The sequence below is a fragment of the Pseudorca crassidens genome, chromosome Y, assembly GCF_039906515.1.
Source record: "Pseudorca crassidens isolate mPseCra1 chromosome Y, mPseCra1.hap1, whole genome shotgun sequence".
In the NCBI taxonomy this organism is placed as follows: Eukaryota; Metazoa; Chordata; class Mammalia; order Artiodactyla; family Delphinidae; genus Pseudorca; species Pseudorca crassidens.
The window spans coordinates 152,962-180,724 of NC_090318.1; positions in this window are offsets into that span (position 1 = coordinate 152,962).

A 27,763-nucleotide genomic window follows, 5' to 3' on the forward strand; every position below is an offset into this window, starting at 1 on the left:
GTCCGCTCCCCCTAAAGCGTTGTCGTACCCTCACCTGGACCCTAAACCGTCCCCGTCCCCTAACCCTAACCCTAGCCCGAACCCTAACCCTAACCCTTCCCCGAAGCCTGACTCTCACCCGTCCCCTAATCCTAACCCGTACGCTGACACTAACCCGCGCCCTCACACGTCCGCTCCCCCTAAAGCGTTGTCGTACCCTCACCTGGACCCTAAACCGTCCCCGTCCCCTAACCCTAACCCTAGCCCGAACCCTAAGCCTAACCCTTCCCCGAAGCCTGACCCTCACCCGTCCCCTCATCCTAACCCGTACGCTGACACTAACCCGCGCCCTCACACGTCCGCTCCCCCTCAAGCGTTGTCGTACCCTCACCTGGACCCTAAACCGTCCCCGTCCCCTAACCCTAACCCTAGCCCGAACCCTAACCCTAACCCTTCCCCGAAGCCTGACCCTCACCCGTCCCCTAATCCTAACCCGTACGCTGACACTAACCCGCGCCCTCACACGTCCGCTCCCCCTAAAGCGTTGTCCTACCCTCACCTGGACCCTAAACCGTCCCCGTCCCCTAACCCTAACCCTAGCCCGAACCCTAACCCTAACCCTTCCCCGAAGCCTGACCCTCACCCGTCCCCAAATCGTAAGCCGTACGCTGACACTAACCCGCGCCCTCACACGTCCGCTCCCCCTAAAGCGTTGTCCTACCCTCACCTGGACCGTAACCCGTCCCCGTGCCCTAACCCTAACCCTAGCCCGAACCCTAACCCTAACCCTTCCCGGAAGCCTGACCCTCACCCGTCCCCTAATCCTAACCCGTACGCTGACACTAACCCGCGCCCTCACACGTCCGCTCCCCCTAAAGCGTTGTCGTACCCTCACCTGGACCCTAAACCGTCCCCGTCCCCTAAGCCTAAACCTAGCCCGAATCCTAACCCTAACCCTTCCCCGAAGCCTGACCCTCACCCGTCCCCTAATCCTAACCCGTACGCTTACACTAACCCGCGCCCTCACACGTCCGCTCCCCCTAAAACGTTGTCGTACCCTCACCTGGACCCTAAACCGTCCCCGTCCCCTAACCCTAACCCTAGCCCGAACCCTAACCCTAACCCTTCCCCGAAGCCTGACACTCACCCGTCCCCTAATCCTAACCCGTACGCTTACACTAACCCGCGCCCTCACACGTCCGCTCCCCCTAAAGCGTTGTCGTACCCTCACCTGGACCCTAAACCGTCCCCGTGCCCTAACCCTAACCCTAGCCCGAACCCTAACCCTAACCCTTCCCCGAAGCCTGACCCTCACCCGTCCCCTAATCCTAACCCGTACGCTGACACTAACCCGCGCCCTCACACGTCCGCTCCCCCTAAAGCGTTGTCGTACCCTCACCTGGACCCTAAACCGTCCCCGTCCCCTAACCCTAACCCTAGCCCGAACCCTAACCCTAACCCTTCCCCGAAGCCTGACCCTCACCCGTCCCCTAATCCTAACCCGTACGCTGACACTAACCCGCGCCCTCACACGTCCGCTCCCCCTAAAGCGTTGTCGTACCCTCACCTGGACCCTAACCCGTCCCCGTCCCCTAACCCTAACCCTAGCCCGAACCCTAACCCTAACCCTTCCCCGAAGCCTGACCCTCACCCGTCCCATAATCCTAACCCGTACGCTGACACTAACCCGCGCCCTCACACGTCCGCTCCCCCTAAAGAGTTGTCGTACCCTCACCTGGACCCTAAACCGTCCCCGTCCCCTAACCCTAACCCTAGCCCGAACCCTAACCCTAACCCTTCCCCGAAGCCTGACCCTCACCCGTCCCCTAATCCTAACCCGTAGGCTGACACTAACCCGCGCCCTCACACGTCCGCTCCCCCTAAAGCGTTGTTGTACCCTCACCTGGACCCTAAACCGTCCCCGTCCCCTAACCCTAACCCTAGCCCGAACCCTAACCCTAACCCTTCCCCGAAGCCTGACCCTCACCCGTCCCCTAATCCTAACCCGTACGCTGACACTAACCCGCGCCCTCACACGTCCGCTCCCCCTCAAGCGTTGTCCTACCCTCACCTGGACCGTAACCCGTCCCCGTGCCCTAACCCTAACCCTAGCCCGAACCCTAACCCTAACCCTTCCCGGAAGCCTGACCCTCACCCGTCCCCTAATCCTAACCCGTACGCTGACACTAACCCGCGCCCTCACACGTCCGCTCCCCCTAAAGCGTTGTCGTACCCTCACCTGGACCCTAAACCGTCCCCGTCCCCTAACCCTAACCCTAGCCCGAACCCTAACCCTAACCCTTCCCCGAAGCCTGACCCTCACCCGTCCCCTAATCCTAACCCGTACGCTTACACTAACCCGCGCCCTCACACGTCCGCTCCCCCTAAAGCGTTGTCGTACCCTCACCTGGACCCTAAACCGTCCCCGTCCCCTAACCCTAACCCTAGCCCGAACCCTAACCCTAACCCTTCCCCGAAGCCTGACACTCACCCGTCCCCTAATCCTAACCCGTACGCTTACACTAACCCGCGCCCTCACACGTCCGCTCCCCCTAAAGCGTTGTCGTACCCTCACCTGGACCCTAAACCGTCCCCGTGCCCTAACCCTAACCCTAGCCCGAACCCTAACCCTAACCCTTCCCCGAAGCCTGACCCTCACCCGTCCCCTAATCCTAACCCGTACGCTGACACTAACCCGCGCCCTCACACGTCCGCTCCCCCTAAAGCGTTGTCGTACCCTCACCTGGACCCTAAACCGTCCCCGTCCCCTAACCCTAACCCTAGCCCGAACCCTAACCCTAACCCTTCCCCGAAGCCTGACCCTCACCCGTCCCCTAATCCTAACCCGTACGCTGACACTAACCCGCGCCCTCACACGTCCGCTCCCCCTAAAGCGTTGTCGTACCCTCACCTGGACCCTAACCCGTCCCCGTCCCCTAACCCTAACCCTAGCCCGAAACCTAACCCTAACCCTTCCCCGAAGCCTGACCCTCACCCGTCCCATAATCCTAACCCGTACGCTGACACTAACCCGCGCCCTCACACGTCCGCTCCCCCTAAAGAGTTGTCGTACCCTCACCTGGACCCTAAACCGTCCCCGTCCCCTAACCCTAACCCTAGCCCAAACCCTAACCCTAACCCTTCCCCGAAGCCTGACCCTCACCCGTCCCCTAATCCTAACCCGTAGGCTGACACTAACCCACGCCCTCACACGTCCGCTCCCCCTAAAGCGTTGTTGTACCCTCACCTGGACCCTAAACCGTCCCCGTCCCCTAACCCTAACCCTAGCCCGAACCCTAACCCTAACCCTTCCCCGAAGCCTGACCCTCACCCGTCCCCTAATCCTAACCCGTACGCTGACACTAACCCGCGCCCTCACACGTCCGCTCCCCCTAAAGCGTTGTCGTACCCTCACCTGGACCCTAAACCGTCCCCGTCCCCTAACCCTAACCCTAGCCCGAACCCTAACCCTAACCCTTCCCCGAAGCCTGACCCTCACCCGTCCCCTAATCCTAACCCGTACGCTGACACTAACCCGCGCCCTCACACGTCCGCTCCCCCTAAAGCGTTGTCGTACCCTCACCAGGACCCTAAACCGTCCCCGTCCCCTAACCCTAACCCTAGCCCGAACCCTAACCCTAACCCTTCCCCGAAGCCTGACCCTCACCCGTCCCCTAATCCTAACCCGTACGCTGACACTAACCCGCGCCCTCACACGTCCGCTCCCCCTAAAGCGTTGTCGTACCCTCACCTGGACCCTAAACCGTCCCCGTCCCCTAACCCTAACCCTAGCCCGAACCCTAAGCCTAACCCTTCCCCGAAGCCTGACTCTCACCCGTCCCCTAATCCTAACCCGTACGCTGACACTAACCCGCGCCCTCACACGTCCGCTCCCCCTAAAGCGTTGTCGTACCCTCACCTGGACCCTAAACCGTCCCCGTCCCCTAACCCTAACCCTAGCCCGAACCCTAACCCTAACCCTTCCCCGAAGCCTGACCCTCACCCGTCCCCAAATCGTAAGCCGTACGCTGACACTAACCCGCGCCCTCACACGTCCGCTCCCCCTAAAGCGTTGTCCTACCCTCACCTGGACCGTAACACGTCCCCGTCCCCTAACCTTAACCCTAGCCCGAACCCTAACCCTAACCCTTCCCGGAAGCCTGACCCTCACCCGTCCCCTAATCCTAACCCGTACGCTGACACTAACACGCGCCCTCACACGTCCGCTCCCCCTAAAGCGTTGTCGTACCCTCACCTGGACCCTAAACCGTCCCCGTCCCCTAACCCTAACCCTAGACCGAACCCTAACCCTAACCCTTCCCCGAAGCCTGACCCTCACCCGTCCCCTAATCCTAACCCGTACGCTGACACTAACCCGCGCCCTCACACGTCCGCTCCCCCTAAAGCGTTGTCGTACCCTCACCTGGACCCTAACACGTCCCCGTCCCCTAACCCTAACCCTAGCCCGAAACCTAACCCTAACACTTCCCCGAAGCCTGACCCTCACCCGTTCCCTAATCCTAACACGTACGCTGACACTAACCCGCGCCCTCACACGTCCGCTCCCCCTAAAGCATTGTCGTACCCTCACCTGGACCCTAAACCGTCCCCGTCCCCTAACCCTAACCCTAGCCCGAACCCTAACCCTAACCCTTCCAAGAAGCCTGACCATCACCCGTCCCCAATCCTAACCCGTAGGCTGACACTAACCCACGCCCTCACACGTCCGCTCCCCCTAAAGCGTTGTCGTACCCTCACATGGACCCTAAACCGTCCCCGTCCCCTAACCCTAACCCTAGCCCGAACCCTAACCCTACCCCTTCCCCGAAGCCTGACCCTCACCCGTCCCCTAATCCTAACCCGTACGCTGACACTAACCCGCGCCCTCACACGTCCGCTCCCCCTAAAGCGTTGTCGTACCCTCACCTGGACCCTAAACCGTCCCCGTGCCCTAACCCTAACCCTAGCCCGAACCCTAAACCTAACCCTTCCCCGAAGCCTGACCCTCACCCGTCCCCTAATCCTAACCCGTACGCTGACACTAACCCGCGCCCTCACACGTCCGCTCCCCCTAAAGCGTTGTCGTACCCTCACCTGGACCCTAAACCGTCCCCGTCCCCTAACCCTAACCCTAGCCCGAACCCTAACCCTAACCCTTCCCCGAAGCCTGACCCTCACCCGTCCCCAAATCGTAAGCCGTACCCTGACTCTAACCCGCGCCCTCACACGTCCGCTCCCCCTAAAGCGTTGTCCTACCCTCACCTGGACCGTAACCCGTCCCCGTCCCCTAACCCTAACCCTAGCCCGAACCCTAACCCTAACCCTTCCCGGAAGCCTGACCCTCACCCGTCCCCTAATCCTAACCCGTACGCTGACACTAACCCGCGCCCTCACACGTCCGCTCCCCCTTAAGCGTTGTCGTACCCTCACCTGGACCCTAAACCGTCCCCGTCCCCTAACCCTAACCCTAGCCCGAACCCTAACCCTAACCCTTCCCCGAAGCCTGACCCTCACCCGTCCCCTAATCCTAACCCGTACGCTTACACTAACCCGCGCCCTCACACGTCCGCTCCCCCTAAAGCGTTGTCGTACCCTCACCTGGACCCTAAACCGTCCCCGTCCCCTAACCCTAACCCTAGCCCGAACCCTAACCCTAACCCTTCCCCGAAGCCTGACCCTCACCCGTCCCCTAATCCTAACCCGTACGCTGACACTAACCCGCGCCCTCACACGTCCGCTCCCCCTAAAGCGTTGTCGTACCCTCACCAGGACCCTAAACCGTCCCCGTCCCCTAACCCTAACCCTAGCCCGAACCCTAACCCTAACCCTTCCCCGAAGCCTGACCCTCACCCGTCCCCTAATCGTAACCCGTACGCTGACACTAACCCGCGCCCTCACACGTCCGCTCCCCCTAAAGCGTTGTCGTACCCTCACCTGGACCCTAAACCGTCCCCGTCCCCTAACCCTAACCCTAGCCCGAACCCTAACCCTAACCCTTCCCCGAAGCCTGACCCTCACCCGTCCCCAAATCGTAAGCCGTACGCTGACACTAACCAGCGCCCACACACGTCCGCTCCCCCTAAAGCGTCCTACCCTCACCTGGACCGTAACCCGTCCCCGTCCCCTAACCCTAACCCTAGCCCGAACCCTAACCCTAAACCTTCCCCGAAGCCTGACCCTCACCCGTCCCCTAATCCTAACCCGTACGCTTACACTAACCCGCGCCCTCACACGTCCGCTCCCCCTAAAGCGTTGTCATACCCTCACCTGGACCCTAAACCGTCCCCGTCCCCTAACCCTAACCCTAGCCCGAACCCTAAGCCTAACCCTTCCCCGAAGCCTGACCCTCACCCGTCCCCTAATCCTAACCCGTACGCTGACACTAACCAGCGCCCTCACACGTCCGCTCCCCCTAAAGCGTTGTCGTACCCTCACCTGGACCCTAAACCGTCCCCGTCCCCTAACCCTAACCCTAGCCCGAACCCTAACCCTAACCCTTCCCCGAAGCCTGACCCTCACCCGTCCCGTAATCCTAACCCGTACGCTAACACTAACCCGCGCCCTCACACGTCCGCTCCCCCTAAAGAGTTGTCGTACCCTCACCTGAACCCTAACCCGTCCCCGTCCCCTAACCCTAACCCTAGCCCGAAACCTAACCCTAACCCTTCCCCGAAGCCTGACCCTCACCCGTCCCCTAATCCTAACCCGTACGCTGACACTAACCCGCGCCCTCACACGTCCGCTCCCCCTAAAGCGTTGTCGTACCCTCACCTGGACCCTAAACCGTCCCCGTCCCCTAACCCTAACCCTAGCCCGAACCCTAATCCTAACCCTTACCCGAAGCCTGACCCTCACCCATGCCCTAATCCTAACCCGTACGCTGACACTAACCCACGCCCTCACACGTCCGCTCCCCCTAAAGCGTTGTCGTACCCTCACCTGGACCCTAAACCGTCCCCGTCCCCTAACCCTAACCCTAGCCCGAACCCTAACCCTATCCCTTCCCCGAAGCCTGACCCTCACCCGTCCCCTAATCCTAACCCGTACGCTGACACTAACCCGCGCCCTCACACGTCCGCTCCCCCTAAAGCGTTGTCGTACCCTCACCTGGACCCTAAACCGTCCCCGTCCCCTAACCCTAACCCTAGCCCGAACCCTAAGCCTAACCCTTCCCCGAAGCCTGACCCTCACCCGTCCCCTAATCCTAACCCGTACGCTGACACTAACCCGCGCCCTCACACGTCCGCTCCCCCTAAAGCGTTGTCGTACCCTCACCTGGACCCTAAACCGTCCCCGTGCCCTAACCCTAACCCTAGCCCGAACCCTAAACCTAACCCTTCCCCGAAGCCTGACCCTCACCCGTCCCCTAATCCTAACCCGTACGCTGACACTAACCCGCGCCCTCACACGTCCGCTCCCCCTAAAGCGTTGTCGTACCCTCACCTGGACCCTAAACCGTCCCCGTCCCCTAACCCTAACCCTAGCCCGAACCCTAACCCTAACCCTTCCCCGAAGCCTGACCCTCACCCGTCCCCAAATCGTAAGCCGTACCCTGACACTAACCCGCGCCCTCACACGTCCGCTCCCCCTAAAGCGTTGTCCTACCCTCACCTGGACCGTAACCCGTCCCCGTCCCCTAACCCTAACCCTAGCCCGAACCCTAACCCTAACCCTTCCCAGAAGCCTGACCCTCACCCGTCCCCTAATCCTAACCCGTACGCTGACACTAACCCGCGCCCTCACACGTCCGCTCCCCCTTAAGCGTTGTCGTACCCTCACCTGGACCCTAAACCGTCCCCGTCCCCTAACCCTAACCCTAGCCCGAACCCTAACCCTAACCCTTCCCCGAAGCCTGACCCTCACCCGTCCCCTAATCCTAACCCGTACGCTTACACTAACCCGCGCCCTCACACGTCCGCTCCCCCTAAAGCGTTGTCGTACCCTCACCTGGACCCTAAACCGTCCCCGTCCCCTAACCCTAACCCTAGCCCGAACCCTAACCCTAACCCTTCCCCGAAGCCTGACCCTCACCCGTCCCCTAATCCTAACCCGTACGCTGACACTAACCCGCGCCCTCACACGTCCGCTCCCCCTAAAGCGTTGTCGTACCCTCACCAGGACCCTAAACCGTCCCCGTCCCCTAACCCTAACCCTAGCCCGAACCCTAACCCTAACCCTTCCCCGAAGCCTGACCCTCACCCGTCCCCTAATCGTAACCCGTACGCTGACACTAACCCGCGCCCTCACACGTCCGCTCCCCCTAAAGCGTTGTCGTACCCTCACCTGGACCCTAAACCGTCCCCGTCCCCTAACCCTAACCCTAGCCCGAACCCTAACCCTAACCCTTCCCCGAAGCCTGACCCTCACCCGTCCCCAAATCGTAAGCCGTACGCTGACACTAACCAGCGCCCACACACGTCCGCTCCCCCTAAAGCGTCCTACCCTCACCTGGACCGTAACCCGTCCCCGTCCCCTAACCCTAACCCTAGCCCGAACCCTAACCCTAAACCTTCCCCGAAGCCTGACCCTCACCCGTCCCCTAATCCTAACCCGTACGCTTACACTAACCCGCGCCCTCACACGTCCGCTCCCCCTAAAGCGTTGTCATACCCTCACCTGGACCCTAAACCGTCCCCGTCCCCTAACCCTAACCCTAGCCCGAACCCTAAGCCTAACCCTTCCCCGAAGCCTGACCCTCACCCGTCCCCTAATCCTAACCCGTACGCTGACACTAACCAGCGCCCTCACACGTCCGCTCCCCCTAAAGCGTTGTCGTACCCTCACCTGGACCCTAAACCGTCCCCGTCCCCTAACCCTAACCCTAGCCCGAACCCTAACCCTAACCCTTCCCCGAAGCCTGACCCTCACCCGTCCCGTAATCCTAACCCGTACGCTAACACTAACCCGCGCCCTCACACGTCCGCTCCCCCTAAAGAGTTGTCGTACCCTCACCTGAACCCTAACCCGTCCCCGTCCCCTAACCCTAACCCTAGCCCGAAACCTAACCCTAACCCTTCCCCGAAGCCTGACCCTCACCCGTCCCCTAATCCTAACCCGTACGCTGACACTAACCCGCGCCCTCACATGTCCGCTCCCCCTAAAGCGTTGTCGTACCCTCACCTGGACCCTAAACCGTCCCCGTCCCCTAACCCTAACCCTAGCCCGAACCCTAATCCTAACCCTTACCCGAAGCCTGACCCTCACCCATGCCCTAATCCTAACCCGTACGCTGACACTAACCCACGCCCTCACACGTCCGCTCCCCCTAAAGCGTTGTCGTACCCTCACCTGGACCCTAAACCGTCCCCGTCACCTAACCCTAACCCTAGCCCGAACCCTAACCCTATCCCTTCCCCGAAGCCTGACCCTCACCCGTCCCCTAATCCTAACCCGTACGCTGACACTAACCCGCGCCCTCACACGTCCGCTCCCCCTAAAGCGTTGTCATACCCTCACCTGGACCCTAAACCGTCCCCGTCCCCTAACCCTAACCCTAGCCCGAACCCTAAGCCTAACCCTTCCCCGAAGCCTGACTCTCACCCGTCCCCTAATCCTAACCCGTACGCTGACACTAACCCGCGCCCTCACACGTCCGCTCCCCCTAAGGCGTTGTCGTACCCTCACCTGGACCCTAAACCGTCCCCGTCCCCTAACCCTAACCCTAGCCCGAACCCTAAGCCTAACACTTCCCCGAAGCCTGACCCTCACCCGTCCCCTCATCCTAACCCGTACGCTGACACTAACCCGCGCCCTCACACGTCCGCTCCCCCTAAAGCGTTGTCGTACCCTCACCTGGACCCTAAACCGTCCCCGTCCCCTAACCCTAACCCTAGCCCGAACCCTAACCCTAACCCTTCCCCGAAGCCTGACCCTCACCCGTCCCCTAATCCTAACCCGTACGCTGACACTAACCCGCGCCCTCACACGTCCGCTCCCCCTAAAGCGTTGTCGTACCCTCACCTGTACCCTAAACCGTCCCCGTCCCCTAACCCTAACCCTAGCCCGAACCCTAACCCTAACCCTTCCCCGAAGCCTGACCCTCACCCGTCCCCTAATCCTAACCCGTACGCTGACACTAACCCGCGCCCTCACATGTCCGCTCCCCCTAAAGCGTTGTCCTACCCTCACCTGGACCCTAAACCGTCCCCGTCCCCTAACCCTAACCCTAGCCCGAACCCTAAGCCTAACCCTTCCCCGAAGCCTGACCCTCACCCGTCCCCTAATCCTAAGCCTTACGCTGACACTAACCCGCGCCCTCACACGTCCGCTCCCCCTAAAGCGTTGTCGTACCCTCACCTGGACCCTAAACCGTCCCCATCCCCTAACCCTAACCGTAGCCCGAACCCTAACCCTAACCCTTCCCCGAAGCCTGACCCTCACCCGTCCCCAAATCGTAAGCCGTACGCTGACACTAACCCGCGCCCTCACACGTCCGCTCCCCCTAAAGCGTTGTCGTACCCTCACCTGGACCCTAAACCGTCCCCGTCCCCTAACCCTAACCCTAGCCCGAACCCTAACCCTAACCCTTCCCCGAAGCCTGACCCTCACCCGTCCCCTAATCCTAACCCGTACGCTGACACTAACCCGCGCCCTCACACGTCCGCTCCCCCTAAAGCGTTGTCGTACCCTCACCTGGACCCTAACCCGTCCCCGTCCCCTAACCCTAACCCTAGCCCGAAACCTAACCCTAACCCTTCCCCGAAGCCTGACCCTCACCCGTCCCCTAATCCTAACCCGTACGCTGACACTAACCCGCGCCCTCACACGTCCGCTCCCCCTAAAGAGTTGTCGTACCCTCACCTGGACCCTAAACCGTCCCCGTCCCCTAACCCTAACCCTAGCCCGAACCCTAACCCTAACCCTTCCCCGAAGCCTGACCCTCACCCGTCCCCTAATCCTAACCCGTACGCTTACACTAACCCGCGCCCTCACACGTCCGCTCCCCCTAAAGCGTTGTCGTACCCTCACCTGGACCCTAAACCGTCCCCGTCCCCTAACCCTAACCCTAGCCCGAACCCTAACCCTAACCCTTCCCCGAAGCCTGGCCCTCACCCGTCCCCTAATCCTAACCCGTACGTTGACACTAACCCGCGCCCTCACACGTCCGCTCCCCCTAAAGCGTTGTCGTACCCTCACCTGGACCCTAAACCGTCCCCGTCCCCTAACCCTAACCCTAGCCCGAACCCTAACCCTAACCCTTCCCCGAAGCCTGACCCTCACCCGTCCCCTAATCCTAACCCGTACGCTGACACTAACCCGCGCCCTCACACGTCCGCTCCCCCTAAAGCGTTGTCGTACCCTCACCTGGACCCTAACCCGTCCCCGTCCCCTAACCCTAACCCTAGCCCGAAACCTAACCCTAACCTTTCCCCGAAGCCTGACCCTCACCCGTCCCCTAATCCTAACCCGTACGCTGACACTAACCTGCGCCCTCACACGTCCGCTCCCCCTAAAGCGTTGTCGTACCCTCACCTGGACCCTAAACCATCCCCGTCCCCTAACCCTAACCCTAGCCCGAACCCTAACCCTAACCCTTCCCCGAAGCCTGACCCTCACCCGTCCCCTCATCCTAACCCGTACGCTGACACTAACCCGCGCCCTCACACGTCCGCTCCCCCTAAAGCGTTGTCGTACCCTCACCAGGACCCTAAACCGTCCCTGTCCCCTAACCCTAACCCTAGCCCGAACCCTAACCCTAACCCTTCCCCGAAGCCTGACCCTCACCCGTCCCCTAATCGTAACCCGTACGCTGACACTAACCCGCGCCCTCACACGTCCGCTCCCCCTAAAGCGTTGTCGTACCCTCACCTGGACCCTAAACCGTCCCCGTCCCCTAACCCTAACCCTAGCCCGAACCCTAACCCTAACCCTTCCCCGAAGCCTGACCCTCACCCGTCCCCAAATCGTAAGCCGTACGCTGACACTAACCCGCGCCCTCACACGTCCGCTCCCCCTAAAGCGTTGTCCTACCCTCACCTGGACCGTAACCCGTCCCCTAACCCTAACCCTAACCCTAGCCCGAACCCTAACCCTAATCCTTCCCGGAAGCCTGACCCTCACCCGTCCCCTAATCCTAACCCGTACGCTGACACTAACACGCGCCCTCACACGTCGGCTCCCCCTAAAGCGTTGTCGTACCCTCACCTGGACCCTAAACCGTCCCCGTCCCCTAACCCTAACCCTAGCCCGAACCCTAACCCTAACCCTTCCCCGAAGCCTGACCCTCACCCGTCCCCTAATCCTAACCCGTACGCTGACACTAACCCGCGCCCTCACACGTCCGCTCCCCCTAAAGCGTTGTCGTACCCTCACCTGGACCCTAACCCGTCCCCGTCCCCTAACCCTAACCCTAGCCCGAAACCTAACCCTAACCGTTCCCCGAAGCCTGACCCTCACCCGTCCCCTAATCCTAACCCGTACGCTGACACTAACCCGCGCCCTCACACGTCCGCTCCCCCTAAAGAGTTGTCGTACCCTCACCTGGACCCTAAACCGTCCCCGTCCCCTAACCCTAACCCTAGCCCGAACCCTAACCCTAACCCTTCCCCGAAGCCTGACCCTCACCCGTCCCCTAATCCTAACCCGTACGCTGACACTAACCCGCGCCCTCACACGTCCGCTCCCCCTAAAGCGTTGTCGTACCCTCACCTGGACCCTAAACCGTCCCCGTCCCCTAACCCTAACCCTAGCCCGAACCCTAACCCTAACCCTTCCCCGAAGCCTGACCCTCACCCGTCCCCTAATCCTAACCCGTACGCTGACACTAACCCGCGCCCTCACACGTCCGCTCCCCCTAAAGCGTTGTCGTACCCTCACCTGGACCCTAAACCGTCCCCGTCCCCTAACCCTAACCCTAGCCCGAACCCTAACCCTAACCCTTCCCCGAAGCCTGACCCTCACCCGTCCCTTAATCCTAACCCGTACGCTGACACTAACCCGCGCCCTCACACGTCCGCTCCCCCTAAAGCGTTGTCGTACCCTCACCTGGACCCTAACCCGTCCCCGTCCCCTAACCCTAACCCTAGCCCGAAACCTAACCCTAACCCTTCCCCGAAGCCTGACTCTCACCCGTTCCCTAATCCTAACCCGTACGCTGACACTAACCCGCGCCCTCACACGTCCGCTCCCCCTAAAGCGTTGTCGTACCCTCACCTGGACCCTAAACCGTCCCCGTCCCCTAACCCTAACCCTAGCCCGAACCCTAACCCTAACCCTTCCAAGAAGCCTGACCATCACCCGTCCCCAATCCTAACCCGTAGGCTGACACTAACCCACGCCCTCACACGTCCGCTCCCCCTAAAGCGTTGTCGTACCCTCACCTGGACCCTAAACCGTCCCCGTCCCCTAACCCTAACCCTAGCCCGAACCCTAACCCTATCCCTTCCCCGAAGCCTGACCCTCACCCGTCCCCTAATCCTAACCCGTACGCTGACACTAACCCGCGCCCTCACACGTCCGCTCCCCCTAAAGCGTTGTCGTACCCTCACCTGGACCCTAAACCGTCCCCGTCCCCTAACCCTAACCCTAGCCCGAACCCTAACCCTAACCCTTCCCCGAAGCCTGACCCTCACCCGTCCCCTAATCCTAACCCGTACGCTGACACTAACCCACGCCCTCACACGTCCGCTCCCCATAAAGCGTTGTCGTACCCTCACCAGGACCCTAAACCGTCCCCGTCCCCTAACCCTAACCCTAGCCCGAACCCTAACCCTAATCCTTCCCCAAAGCCTGACCCTCACCCGTCCCCTAATCCTAACCCGTACGCTGACACTAACCCGCGCCCTCACACGTCCGCTCCCCCTCAAGCGTTGTCGTACCCTCACCTGGACCCTAAACCGTCCCCGTCCCCTAACCCTAACCCTAGCCCGAACCCTAACCCTAACCCTTCCCCGAAGCCTGACCCTCACCCTTCCCCTAATCCTAACCCGTACGCTGACACTAACCCGCGCCCTCACACGTCCGCTCCCCCTAAAGCGTTGTCGTACCCTCACCTGGACCCTAAACCGTCCCCGTCCCCTAACCCTAACCCTAGCAGGAACCCTAAGCCTAACCCTTCCCCGAAGCCTGACCCTCACCCGTCCCCTAATCCTAACCCGTACGCTGACACTAACCCGCGCCCTCACACGTCCGCTCCCCCTAAAGCGTTGTCGTACCCTCACCTGGACCCTAAACCGTCCCCGTCCCCTAACCCTAACCCTAGCCCGAACCCTAACCCTAACCCTTCCCGAACCCTGACCCTCACCCGTCCCCTAATCCTAACCCGTACGCTTACACTAACCCGCGCCCTCACACGTCCGCTCCCCCTAAAGCGTTGTCGTACCCTCACCTGGACCCTAAACCGTCCCCGTCCCCTAACCCTAACCCTAGCCCGAACCCTAACCCTAACCCTTCCCCGAAGCCTGACACTCACCCGTCCCCTAATCCTAACCCGTACGCTTACACTAACCCGCGCCCTCACACGTCCGCTCCCCCTAAAGCGTTGTCGTACCCTCACCTGGACCCTAAACCGTCCCCGTCCCCTAACCCTAACCCTAGCCCGAACCCTAACCCTAACCCTTCCCCGAAGCCTGACCCTCACCCGTCCCCTAATCCTAACCCGTACGCTGACACTAACCCGCGCCCTCACACGTCCGCTCCCCCTAAAGCGTTGTCGTACCCTCACCTGGACCCTAAACCGTCCCCGTCCCCTAACCCTAACCCTAGCCCGAACCCTAACCCTAACCCTTCCCCGAAGCCTGACCCTCACCCGTCCCCTAATCCTAACCCGTACGCTGACACTAACCCGCGCCCTCACACGTCCGCTCCCCCTAAAGCGTTGTCGTACCCTCACCTGGACCCTAACCCGTCCCCGTCCCCTAACCCTAACCCTAGCCCGAAACCTAACCCTAACCCTTCCCCGAAGCCTGACCCTCACCCGTCCCCTAATCCTAACCCGTACGCTGACACTAACCCGCGCCCTCACACGTCCGCTCCCCCTAAAGAGTTGTCGTACCCTCACCTGGACCCTAAACCGTCCCCGTCCCCTAACCCTAACCCTAGCCCGAACCCTAACCCTAACCCTTCCCCGAAGCCTGACCCTCACCCGTCCCCTAATCCTAAACCGTAGGCTGACACTAACCCACGCCCTCACACGTCCGCTCCCCCTAAAGCGTTGTTGTACCCTCACCTGGACCCTAAACCGTCCCCGTCCCCTAACCCTAACCCTAGCCCGAACCCTAACCCTAACCCTTCCCCGAAGCCTGACCCTCACCCGTCCCCTAATCCTAACCCGTACGCTGACACTAACCCGCGCCCTCACACGTCCGCTCCCCCTAAAGCGTTGTCGTACCCTCACCTGGACCCTAACCCGTCCCCGTCCCCTAACCCTAACCCTAGCCCGAAACCTAACCCTAACACTTCCCCGAAGCCTGACCCTCACCCGTTCCCTAATCCTAACCCGTACGCTGACACTAACCCGCGCCCTCACACGTCCGCTCCCCCTAAAGCGTTGTCGTACCCTCACCTGGACCCTAAACCGTCCCCGTCCCCTAACCCTAACCCTAGCCCGAACCCTAACCCTAACCCTTCCAAGAAGCCTGACCCTCACCCGTCCCCAATCCTAACCCGTAGGCTGACACTAACCCACGCCCTCACAGGACCGCTCCCCCTAAAGCGTTGTCGTACCCTCACATGGACCCTAAACCGTCCCCGTCCCCTAACCCTAACCCTAGCCCGAACCCTAACCCTATCCCTTCCCCGAAGCCTGACCCTCACCCGTCCCCTAGTCCTAACCCGTACGCTGACACTAACCCGCGCCCTCACACGTCCGCTCCCCCTAAAGCGTTGTCGTCCCCTCACCTGGACCCTAAACCGTCCCCGTCCCCTAACCCTAACCCTAGCCCGAACCCTAACCCTAACCCTTCCCCGAAGCCTGACCCTCACCCGTCCCCTAATCCTAACCCGTACGCTGACACTAACCCGCGCCCTCACACGTCCGCTCCCCCTAAAGCGTTGTCGTACCCTCACCAGGACCCTAAACCGTCCCCGTCCCCTAACCCTAACCCTAGCCCGAACACTAACCCTAACCCTTCCCCGAAGCCTGACCCTCACCCGTCCCCTAATCCTAACCCGTACGCTGACACTAACCCGCGCCCTCACACGTCCGCTCCCCCTAAAGCGTTGTCGTACCCTCACCTGGACCCTAAACCATCCCCGTCCCCTAACCCTAACCCTAGCCCGAACCCTAAGCCTAACCCTTCCCCGAAGCCTGACCCTCACCCGTCCCCTAATCCTAACCCGTACGCTGACACTAACCCGCGCCCTCACACGTCCGCTCCCCCTAAAGCGTTGTCGTACCCTCACCTGGACCCTAAACCGTCCCCGTCCCCTAACCCTAACCCTAGCCCGAACCCTAAGCCTAACCCTTCCCCGAAGCCTGACCCTCACCCGTCCCCTAATCCTAACCCGTACGCTGACACTAACCCGCGCCCTCACACGTCCGCTCCCCCTAAAGCGTTGTCGTACCCTCACCTGGACCCTAAACCGTCCCCGTCCCCTAACCCTAACCCTAGCCCGAACCCTAAGCCTAACCCTTCCCCGAAGCCTGACTCTCACCCGTCCCCTAATCCTAACCCGTACGCTGACACTAACCCGCGCCCTCACACGTCCGCTCCCCCTAAAGCGTTGTCGTACCCTCACCTAGACCCTAAACCGTCCCCGTCACCTAACCCTAACCCTAGCCCGAACCCTAAGCCTAACCCTTCCCCGAAGCCTGACCCTCACCCGTCCCCTCATCCTAACCCGTACGCTGACACTAACCCGCGCCCTCACACGTCCGCTCCCCCTAAAGCGTTGTCGTACCCTCACCTGGACCCTAAACCGTCCCCGTCCCCTAACCCTAACCCTAGCCCGAACCCTAACCCTAACCCTTCCCCGAAGCCTGACCCTCACCCGTCCCCTAATCCTAACCCGTACGCTGACACTAACCCGCTCCCTCACACGTCCGCTCCCCCTAAAGCGTTGTCGTACCCTCACCAGGACCCTAAACCGTCCCCGTCCCCTAACCCTAACCCTAGCCCGAACCCTAACCCTAACCCTTCCCCGAAGCCTGACCCTCACCCGTCCCCTAATCCTAACCCGTACGCTGACACTAACCCGTGCCCTCACACGTCCGCTCCCCCTAAAGCGTTGTCGTACCCTCACCTGGACCCTAAACCGTCCCCGTCCCCTAACCCTAACCCTAGCCCGAACCCTAAGCCTAACCCTTCCCCGAAGCCTGACCCTCACCCGTCCCCTAATCCTAACCCGTACGCTGACACTAACCCGCGCCCTCACACGTCCGCTCCCCCTAAAGCGTTGTCGTACCCTCACCTGGACCCTAAACCGTCCCCGTCCCCTAACCCTAACCCTAGCCCGAACCCTAAGCCTAACACTTCCCCGAAGCCTGACCCTCACCCGTCCCCTAATCCTAACCCGTACGCTGACACTAACCCGCGCCCTCACACGTCCGCTCCCCCTAAAGCGTTGTCGTACCCTCACCTGGACCCTAAACCGTCCCCGTCCCCTAACCCTAACCCTAGCCCGAACCCTAAGCCTAACCCTTCCCCGAAGCCTGACTCTCACCCGTCCCCTAATCCTAACCCGTACGCTGACACTAACCCGCGCCCTCACACGTCCGCTCCCCCTAAAGCGTTGTCGTACCCTCACCTAGACCCTAAACCGTCCCCGTCCCCTAACCCTAACCCTAGCCCGAACCCTAAGCCTAACCCTTCCCCGAAGCCTGACCCTCACCCGTCCCCTCATCCTAACCCGTACGCTGACACTAACCCGCGCCCTCACACGTCCGCTCCCCCTAAAGCGTTGTCGTACCCTCACCTGGACCCTAAACCGTCACCGTCCCCTAACCCTAACCCTAGCCCGAACCCTAACCCTAACCCTTCCCCGAAGCCTGACCCTCACCCGTCCCCAAATCGTAAGCCGTACGCTGACACTAACCCGCGCCCTCACACGTCCGCTCCCCCTAAAGCGTTGTCCTACCCTCACCTGGACCGTAACCCGTCCCCGTCCCCTAACCCTAACCCTAGCCCGAACCCTAACCCTAACCCTTCCCGGAAGCCTGACCCTCAACCGTCCCCTAATCCTAACCCGTACGCTGACACTAACACGCGCCCTCACACGTCCGCTCCCCCTAAAGCGTTGTCGTACCCTCACCTGGACCCTAAACCGTCCCCGTCCCCTAACCCTAACCCTAGCCCGAACCCTAACCCTAACCCTTCCCCGAAGCCTGACCCTCACCCGTCCACTACTCCTAACCCGTACGCTGACACTAACCCGCGCCCTCACACGTCCGCTCCCCCTAAAGCGTTGTCGTACCCTCACCTGTACCCTAAACCGTCCCCGTCCCCTAACCCTAACCCTAGCCCGAACCCTAACCCTAACCCTTCCCCGAAGCCTGACCCTCACCCGTCCCCTAATCCTAACCCGTACGCTGACACTAACCCGCGCCCTCACACGTCCGCTCCCCCTAAAGCGTTGTCGTACCCTCACCTGGACCCTAACCCGTCCCCGTCCCCTAACCCTAACCCTAGCCCGAAACCTAACCCTAACACTTCCCCGAAGCCTGACCCTCACCCGTTCCCTAATCCTAACCCGTACGCTGACACTAACCCGCGCCCTCACACGTCCGCTCCCCCTAAAGCGTTGTCGTACCCTCACCTGGACCCTAAACCGTCCCCGTCCCCTAACCCTAACCCTAGCCCGAACCCTAGCCCTAACCCTTCCAAGAAGCCTGACTATCACCCGTCCCCAATCCTAACCCGTAGGCTGACACTAACCCACGCCCTCACACGTCCGCTCCCCCTAAAGAGTTGTCGTACCCTCACATGGACCCTAAACCGTCCCCGTCCCCTAACCCTAACCCTAGCCCGAACCCTAACCCTATCCCTTCCCCGAAGCCTGACCCTCACCCGTCCCCTAGTCCTAACCCGTACGCTGACACTAACCCGCGCCCTCACACGTCCGCTCCCCCTAAAGCGTTGTCGTACCCTCACCTGGACCCTAAACCGTCCCCGTCCCCTAACCCTAACCCTAGCCCGAACCCTAAACCTAACCCTTCCCCGAAGCCTGACCCTCACCCGTCCCATAATCCTAAGCCTTACGCTGACACTAACCCGCGCCCTCACACGTCCGCTCCCCCTAAAGCGTTGTCGTACCCTCACCTGGACCCTAAACCGTCCCCGTCCCCTAACCCTAACCCTAGCCCGAACCCTAACCCTAACCCTTCCCCGAAGCCTGACCCTCACCCGTCCCAAAATCGTAAGCCGTACCCTGACACTAACCCGCGCCCTCACACGTCCGCTCCCCCTAAAGCGTTGTCCTACCCTCACCTGGACCGTAACCCGTCCCCGTCCCCTAACCCTAACCCTAGCCCGAACCCTAACCCTAACCCTTCCCGGAAGCCTGACCCTCACCCGTCCCCTAATCCTAACCCGTACGCTGACACTAACCCGCGCCCTCACACGTCCGCTCCCCCTAAAGCGTTGTCGTACCCTCACCTGGACCCTAAACCGTCCCCGTCCCCTAACCCTAACCCTAGCCCGAACCCTAAGCCTAACCCTTCCCCGAAGCCTGACCCTCACCCGTCCCCTCATCCTAACCCGTACGCTGACACTAACCTGCGCCCTCACACGTCCGCTCCCCCTAAATCGTTGTCGTACCCTCACCTGGACCCTAAACCGTCCCCGTCCCCTAACCCTAACCCTAGCCCGAACCCTAACCCTAACCCTTCCCCGAAGCCTGACCCTCACCCGTCCCCTAATCCTAACCCGTACGCTGACACTAACCCGCGCCCTCACACGTCCGCTCCCCCTCAAGCGTTGTCGTACCCTCACCTGGACCCTAAACCGTCCCCGTCCCCTAACCCTAACCCTAGCCCGAACCCTAACCCTAACCCTTCCCCGAAGCCTGACCCTCACCCGTCCCCTAATCCTAACCCGTACGCTGACACTAACCCGCGACCTCACACGTCCGCTCCCCCTAAAGCGTTGTCGTACCCTCACCTGGACCCTAAACCGTCCCCGTCCCCTAACCCTAACCCTAGCCCGAACCCTAAACCTAACCCTTCCCCGAAGCCTGACCCTCACCCGTCCCCTAATCCTAAGCCTTACGCTGACACTAACCCGCGCCCTCACACGTCCGCTCCCCCTAAAGCGTTTTCGTAACCTCACCTGGACCCTAAACCGTCCCCGTCCCCTAACCCTAACCCTAGCCCGAACCCTAACCCTAACCCTTCCCCGAAGCCTGACCCTCACCCGTCCCCAAATCGTAAGCCGTACGCTGACACTAACCCAAGCCCTCACACGTCCGCTCCCCCTAAATCGTTGTCCTACCCTCACCTGGACCGTAACCCGTCCCCGTGCCCTAACCCTAACCCTAGCCCGAACCCTAACCCTAACCCTTCCCGGAAGCCTGACCCTCACCCGTCCCCTAATCCTAACCCGTACGCTGACACTAACCCGCGCCCTCACACGTCCGCTCCCCCTAAAGCGTTGTCGTACCCTCACCTGGACCCTAAACCGTCCCCGTCCCCTAACCCTAACCCTAGCCCGAACCCTAACCCTAACCCTTCCCCGAAGCCTGACCCTCACCCGTCCCCTAATCCTAACCCGTACGCTTACACTAACCCGCGCCCTCACACGTCCGCTCCCCCTAAAGCGTTGTCGTACCCTCACCTGGACCCTAAACCGTCCCCGTCCCCTAACCCTAACCCTAGCCCGAACCCTAACCCTAACCCTTCCCCGAAGCCTGACACTCACCCGTCCCCTAATCCTAACCCGTACGCTGACACTAACCCGCGCCCTCACACGTCCGCTCCCCCTAAAGCGTTGTCGTACCCTCACCTGTACCCTAAACCGTCCCCGTCCCCTAACCCTAACCCTAGCCCGAACCCTAACCCTAACCCTTCCCCGAAGCCTGACCCTCACCCGTCCCCTAATCCTAACCCGTACGCTGACACTAACCCGCGCCCTCACACGTCCGCTCCCCCTAAAGCGTTGTCGTACCCTCACCTGGACCCTAACCCGTCCCCGTCCCCTAACCCTAACCCTAGCCCGAAATCTAACCCTAACCCTTCCCCGAAGCCTGACCCTCACCCGTCCCCTAATCCTAACCCGTACGCTGACACTAACCCGCGCCCTCACACGTCCGCTCCCCCTCAAGCGTTGTCGTACCCTCACCTGGACCCTAAACCGTCCCCGTCCCCTAACCCTAACCCTAGCCCGAACCCTAACCCTAACCCTTCCCCGAAGCCTGACCCTCACCCGTCCCCTAATCCTAACCCGTACGCTGACACTAACCCGCGCCCTCACACGTCCGCTCCCCCTAAAGCGTTGTCGTACCCTCACCTGGACCCTAAACCGTCCCCGTCCCCTAACCCTAACCCTAGCCCGAACCCTAACCCTAACACTTCCCCGAAGCCTGACCCTCACCCGTCCCCTAATCCTAACCCGTACGCTGACACTAACCCGCGCCCTCACACGTCCGCTCCCCCTAAAGTGTTGTCGTACCCTCACCTGGACCCTAAACCGTCCCCGTCCCCTAACCCTAACCCTAGCCCGAACCCTAAACCTGACCCTTCCCCGAAGCCTGACCCTCACCCGTCCCCTAATCCTAAGCCTTACGCTGACACTAACCCGCGCCCTCACACGTCCGCTCCCCCTAAAGCGTTGTCGTACCCTCACCTGGACCCTAAACCGTCCCCGTCCCCTAACCCTAACCCTAGCCCGAACCCTAACCCTAACCCTTCCCCGAAGCCTGACCCTCACCCGTCCCCAAATCGTAAGCCGTACGCTGACACTAACCCGCGCCCTCACACGTCCGCTCCCCCTAAAGCGTTGTCCTACCCTCACCTGGACGGTAACCCGTCCCCGTGCCCTAACCCTAACCCTAGCCCGAACCCTAACCCTAACCCTTCCCGGAAGCCTGACCCTCACCCGTCCCCTAATCCTAACCCGTACGCTGACACTAACCCGCGCCCTCACACGTCCGCTCCCCCTAAAGCGTTGTCGTACCCTCACCTGGACCCTAAACCGTCCCCGTCCCCTAACCCTAACCCTAGCCCGAACCCTAACCCTAACCCTTCCCCGAAGCCTGACCCTCACCCGTCCCCTAATCCTAACCCGTACGCTTACACTAACCCGCGCCCTCACACGTCCGCTCCCCCTAAAGCGATGTCGTACCCTCACCTGGACCCTAAACCGTCCCCGTCCCCTAACCCTAACCCTAGCCCGAACCCTAACCCTAACCCTTCCCCGAAGCCTGACACTCACCCGTCCCCTAATCCTAACCCGTACGCTGACACTAACCCGCGCCCTCACACGTCCGCTCCCCCTAAAGCGTTGTCGTACCCTCACCTGTACCCTAAACCGTCCCCGTCCCCTAACCCTAACCCTAGCCCGAACCCTAACCCTAACCCTTCCCCGAAGCCTGACCCTCACCCGTCCCCTAATCCTAACCCGTACGCTGACACTAACCCGCGCCCTCACACGTCCGCTCCCCCTAAATCGTTGTCCTACCCTCACCTGGACCGTAACCCGTCCCCGTGCCCTAACCCTAACCCTAGCCCGAACCCTAACCCTAACCCTTCCCGGAAGCCTGACCCTCACCCGTCCCCTAATCCTAACCCGTACGCTGACACTAACCCGCGCCCTCACACGTCCGCTCCCCCTAAAGCGTTGTCGTACCCTCACCTGGACCCTAAACCGTCCCCGTCCCCTAACCCTAACCCTAGCCCGAACCCTAACCCTAACCCTTCCCCGAAGCCTGACCCTCACCCGTCCCCTAATCCTAACCCGTACGCTTACACTAACCCGCGCCCTCACACGTCCGCTCCCCCTAAAGCGTTGTCGTACCCTCACCTGGACCCTAAACCGTCCCCGTCCCCTAACCCTAACCCTAGCCCGAACCCTAACCCTAACCCTTCCCCGAAGCCTGACACTCACCCGTCCCCTAATCCTAACCCGTACGCTGACACTAACCCGCGCCCTCACACGTCCGCTCCCCCTAAAGCGTTGTCGTACCCTCACCTGTACCCTAAACCGTCCCCGTCCCCTAACCCTAACCCTAGCCCGAACCCTAACCCTAACCCTTCCCCGAAGCCTGACCCTCACCCGTCCCCTAATCCTAACCCGTACGCTGACACTAACCCGCGCCCTCACACGTCCGCTCCCCCTAAAGCGTTGTCGTACCCTCACCTGGACCCTAACCCGTCCCCGTCCCCTAACCCTAACCCTAGCCCGAAATCTAACCCTAACCCTTCCCCGAAGCCTGACCCTCACCCGTCCCCTAATCCTAACCCGTACGCTGACACTAACCCGCGCCCTCACACGTCCGCTCCCCCTCAAGCGTTGTCGTACCCTCACCTGGACCCTAAACCGTCCCCGTCCCCTAACCCTAACCCTAGCCCGAACCCTAACCCTAACCCTTCCCGGAAGCCTGACCCTCACCCGTCCCCTAATCCTAACCCGTACGCTGACACTAACCCGCGCCCTCACACGTCCGCTCCCCCTAAAGCGTTGTCGTACCCTCACCTGGACCCTAAACCGTCCCCGTCCCCTAACCCTAACCCTAGCCCGAACCCTAACCCTAACCCTTCCCCGAAGCCTGACCCTCACCCGTCCCCTAATCCTAACCCGTACGCTTACACTAACCCGCGCCCTCACACGTCCGCTCCCCCTAAAGCGTTGTCGTACCCTCACCTGGACCCTAAACCGTCCCCGTCCCCTAACCCTAACCCTAGCCCGAACCCTAACCCTAACCCTTCCCCGAAGCCTGACACTCACCCGTCCCCTAATCCTAACCCGTACGCTGACACTAACCCGCGCCCTCACACGTCCGCTCCCCCTAAAGCGTTGTCGTACCCTCACCTGTACCCTAAACCGTCCCCGTCCCCTAACCCTAACCCTAGCCCGAACCCTAACCCTAACCCTTCCCCGAAGCCTGACCCTCACCCGTCCCCTAATCCTAACCCGTACGCTGACACTAACCCGCGCCCTCACACGTCCGCTCCCCCTAAAGCGTTGTCGTACCCTCACCTGGACCCTAACCCGTCCCCGTCCCCTAACCCTAACCCTAGCCCGAAATCTAACCCTAACCCTTCCCCGAAGCCTGACCCTCACCCGTCCCCTAATCCTAACCCGTACGCTGACACTAACCCGCGCCCTCACACGTCCGCTCCCCCTCAAGCGTTGTCGTACCCTCACCTGGACCCTAAACCGTCCCCGTCCCCTAACCCCAACCCTAGCCCGAACCCTAACCCTAACCCTTCCCCGAAGCCTGACCCTCACCCGTCCCCTAATCCTAACCCGTACGCTGACACTAACCCGCGCCCTCACACGTCCGCTCCCCCTAAAGCGTTGTCGTACCCTCACCTGGACCCTAAACCGTCCCCGTCCCCTAACCCTAACCCTAGCCCGAACCCTAACCCTAACCCTTCCCCGAAGCCTGACCCTCACCCGTCCCCTAATCCTAACCCGTACGCTGACACTAACCCGCGCCCTCACACGTCCGCTCCCCCTAAAGAGTTGTCGTACCCTCACCTGGACCCTAAACCGTCCCCGTCCCCTAACCCTAACCCTAGCCCGAACCCTAAACCTGACCCTTCCCCGAAGCCTGACCCTCACCCGTCCCCTAATCCTAAGCCTTACGCTGACACTAACCCGCGCCCTCACACGTCCGCTCCCCCTAAAGCGTTGTCGTACCCTCACCTGGACCCTAAACCGTCCCCGTCCCCTAACCCTAACCCTAGCCCGAACCCTAACCCTAACCCTTCCCCGAAGCCTGACCCTCACCCGTCCCCAAATCGTAAGCCGTACGCTGACACTAACCCGCGCCCTCACACGTCCGCTCCCCCTAAAGCGTTGTCCTACCCTCACCTGGACGGTAACCCGTCCCCGTGCCCTAACCCTAACCCTAGCCCGAACCCTAACCCTAACCCTTCCCGGAAGCCTGACCCTCACCCGTCCCCTAATCCTAACCCGTACGCTGACACTAACCCGCGCCCTCACACGTCCGCTCCCCCTAAAGCGTTGTCGTACCCTCACCTGGACCCTAAACCGTCCCCGTCCCCTAACCCTAACCCTAGCCCGAACCCTAACCCTAACCCTTCCCCGAAGCCTGACCCTCACCCGTCCCCTAATCCTAACCCGTACGCTTACACTAACCCGCGCCCTCACACGTCCGCTCCCCCTAAAGCGATGTCGTACCCTCACCTGGACCCTAAACCGTCCCCGTCCCCTAACCCTAACCCTAGCCCGAACCCTAACCCTAACCCTTCCCCGAAGCCTGACACTCACCCGTCCCCTAATCCTAACCCGTACGCTGACACTAACCCGCGCCCTCACACGTCCGCTCCCCCTAAAGCGTTGTCGTACCCTCACCTGTACCCTAAACCGTCCCCGTCCCCTAACCCTAACCCTAGCCCGAACCCTAACCCTAACCCTTCCCCGAAGCCTGACCCTCACCCGTCCCCTAATCCTAACCCGTACGCTGACACTAACCCGCGCCCTCACACGTCCGCTCCCCCTAAAGCGTTGTCGTACCCTCACCTGGACCCTAACCCGTCCCCGTCCCCTAACCCTAACCCTAGCCCGAAACCTAACCCTAACCCTTCCCCGAAGCCTGACCCTCACCCGTCCCCTAATCCTAACCCGTACGCTGACACTAACCCGCGCCCTCACACGTCCGCTCCCCCTAAAGAGTTGTCGTACCCTCACCTGGACCCTAAACCGTCCCCGTCCCCTAACCCTAACCCTAGCCCGAACCCTAAGCCTAACCCTTCCCCGAAGCCTGACCCTCACCCGTCCCCTAATCCTAACCCGTAGGCTGACACTAACCCGCGCCCTCACACGTCCGCTCCCCCTAAAGAGTTGTCGTACCCTCACCTGGACCCTAAACCGTCCCCGTCCCCTAACCCTAACCCTAGCCCGAACCCTAAGCCTAACCCTTCCCCGAAGCCTGACCCTCACCCGTCCCCTAATCCTAACCCGTACGCTTACACTAACCCGCGCCCTCACACGTCCGCTCCCCCTAAAGCGTTGTCGTACCCTCACCTGGACCCTAAACCGTCCCCGTCCCCTAACCCTAACCCTAGCCCGAACCCTAACCCTAACCCTTCCCCGAAGCCTGACACTCACCCGTCCCCTAATCCTAACCCGTACGCTGACACTAACCCGCGCCCTCACACGTCCGCTCCCCCTAAAGCGTTGTCGTACCCTCACCTGTACCCTAAACCGTCCCCGTCCCCTAACCCTAACCCTAGCCCGAACCCTAACCCTAACCCTTCCCCGAAGCCTGACCCTCACCCGTCCCCTAATCCTAACCCGTACGCTGACACTAACCCGCGCCCTCACACGTCCGCTCCCCCTAAAGCGTTGTCGTACCCTCACCTGGACCCTAACCCGTCCCCGTCCCCTAACCCTAACCCTAGCCCGAAACCTAACCCTAACCCTTCCCCGAAGCCTGACCCTCACCCGTCCCCTAATCCTAACCCGTACGCTGACACTAACCCGCGCCCTCACACGTCCGCTCCCCCTAAAGAGTTGTCGTACCCTCACCTGGACCCTAAACCGTCCCCGTCCCCTAACCCTAACCCTAGCCCGAACCCTAAGCCTAACCCTTCCCCGAAGCCTGACCCTCACCCGTCCCCTAATCCTAACCCGTAGGCTGACACTAACCCACGCCCTCACACGTCCGCTCCCCCTAAAGCGTTGTTGTACCCTCACCTGGACCCTAAACCGTCCCCGTCCCCTAACCCTAACCCTAGCCCGAACCCTAACCCTAACCCTTCCCCGAAGCCTGACCCTCACCCGTCCCCTAATCCTAACCCGTACGCTGACACTAACCCGCGCCCTCACACGTCCGCTCCCCCTAAAGCGTTGTCGTACCCTCACCTGGACCCTAACCCGTCCCCGTCCTCTAACCCTAACCTTAGCCCGAAACCTAACCCTAACACTTCCCCGAAGCCTGACCCTCACCCGTTCCCTAATCCTAACCCGTACGCTGACACTAACCCGCGCCCTCACACGTCCGCTCCCCCTAAAGCGTTGTCGTACCCTCACCTGGACCCTAAACCATCCCAGTCCCCTAACCCTAACCCTAGCCCGAACCCTAACCCTAACCCTTCCAAGAAGCCTGACCATCACCCGTCCCCAATCCTAACCCGTAGGCTGACACTAACCCACGCCCTCACACGTCCACTCCCCCTAAAGCGTTGTCGTACCCTCACATGGACCCTAAACCGTCCCCGTCCCATAACCCTAACCCTAGCCCGAACCCTAACCCTATCCCTTCCCCGAAGCCTGACCCTCACCCGTCCCCTACTCCTAACCCGTACGCTGACACTAACCCGCGCCCTCACACGTCCGCTCACCCTAAAGCGTTGTCGTACCCTCACCTGGACCCTAAACCGTCCCCGTCCCCTAACCCTAACCCTAGCCCGAACCCTAACCCTAACCCTTCCCCGAAGCCTGACCCTCACCCGTCCCCTAATCCTAACCCGTACGCTGACACTAACCCGCGCCCTCACACGTCCGCTCCCCCTAAAGCGTTGTCGTACCCTCACCTGGACCCTAAACCGTCCCCGTCCCCTAACCCTAACCCTAGCCCGAACCCTAACCCTAACCCTTCCCCGAAGCCTGACCCTCACCCGTCCCCAAATCGTAAGCCATACCCTGACACTAACCCGCGCCCTCACACGTCCGCTCCCCCTAAAGCGTTGTCCTACCCTCACCTGGACCGTAACCCCTCCCCG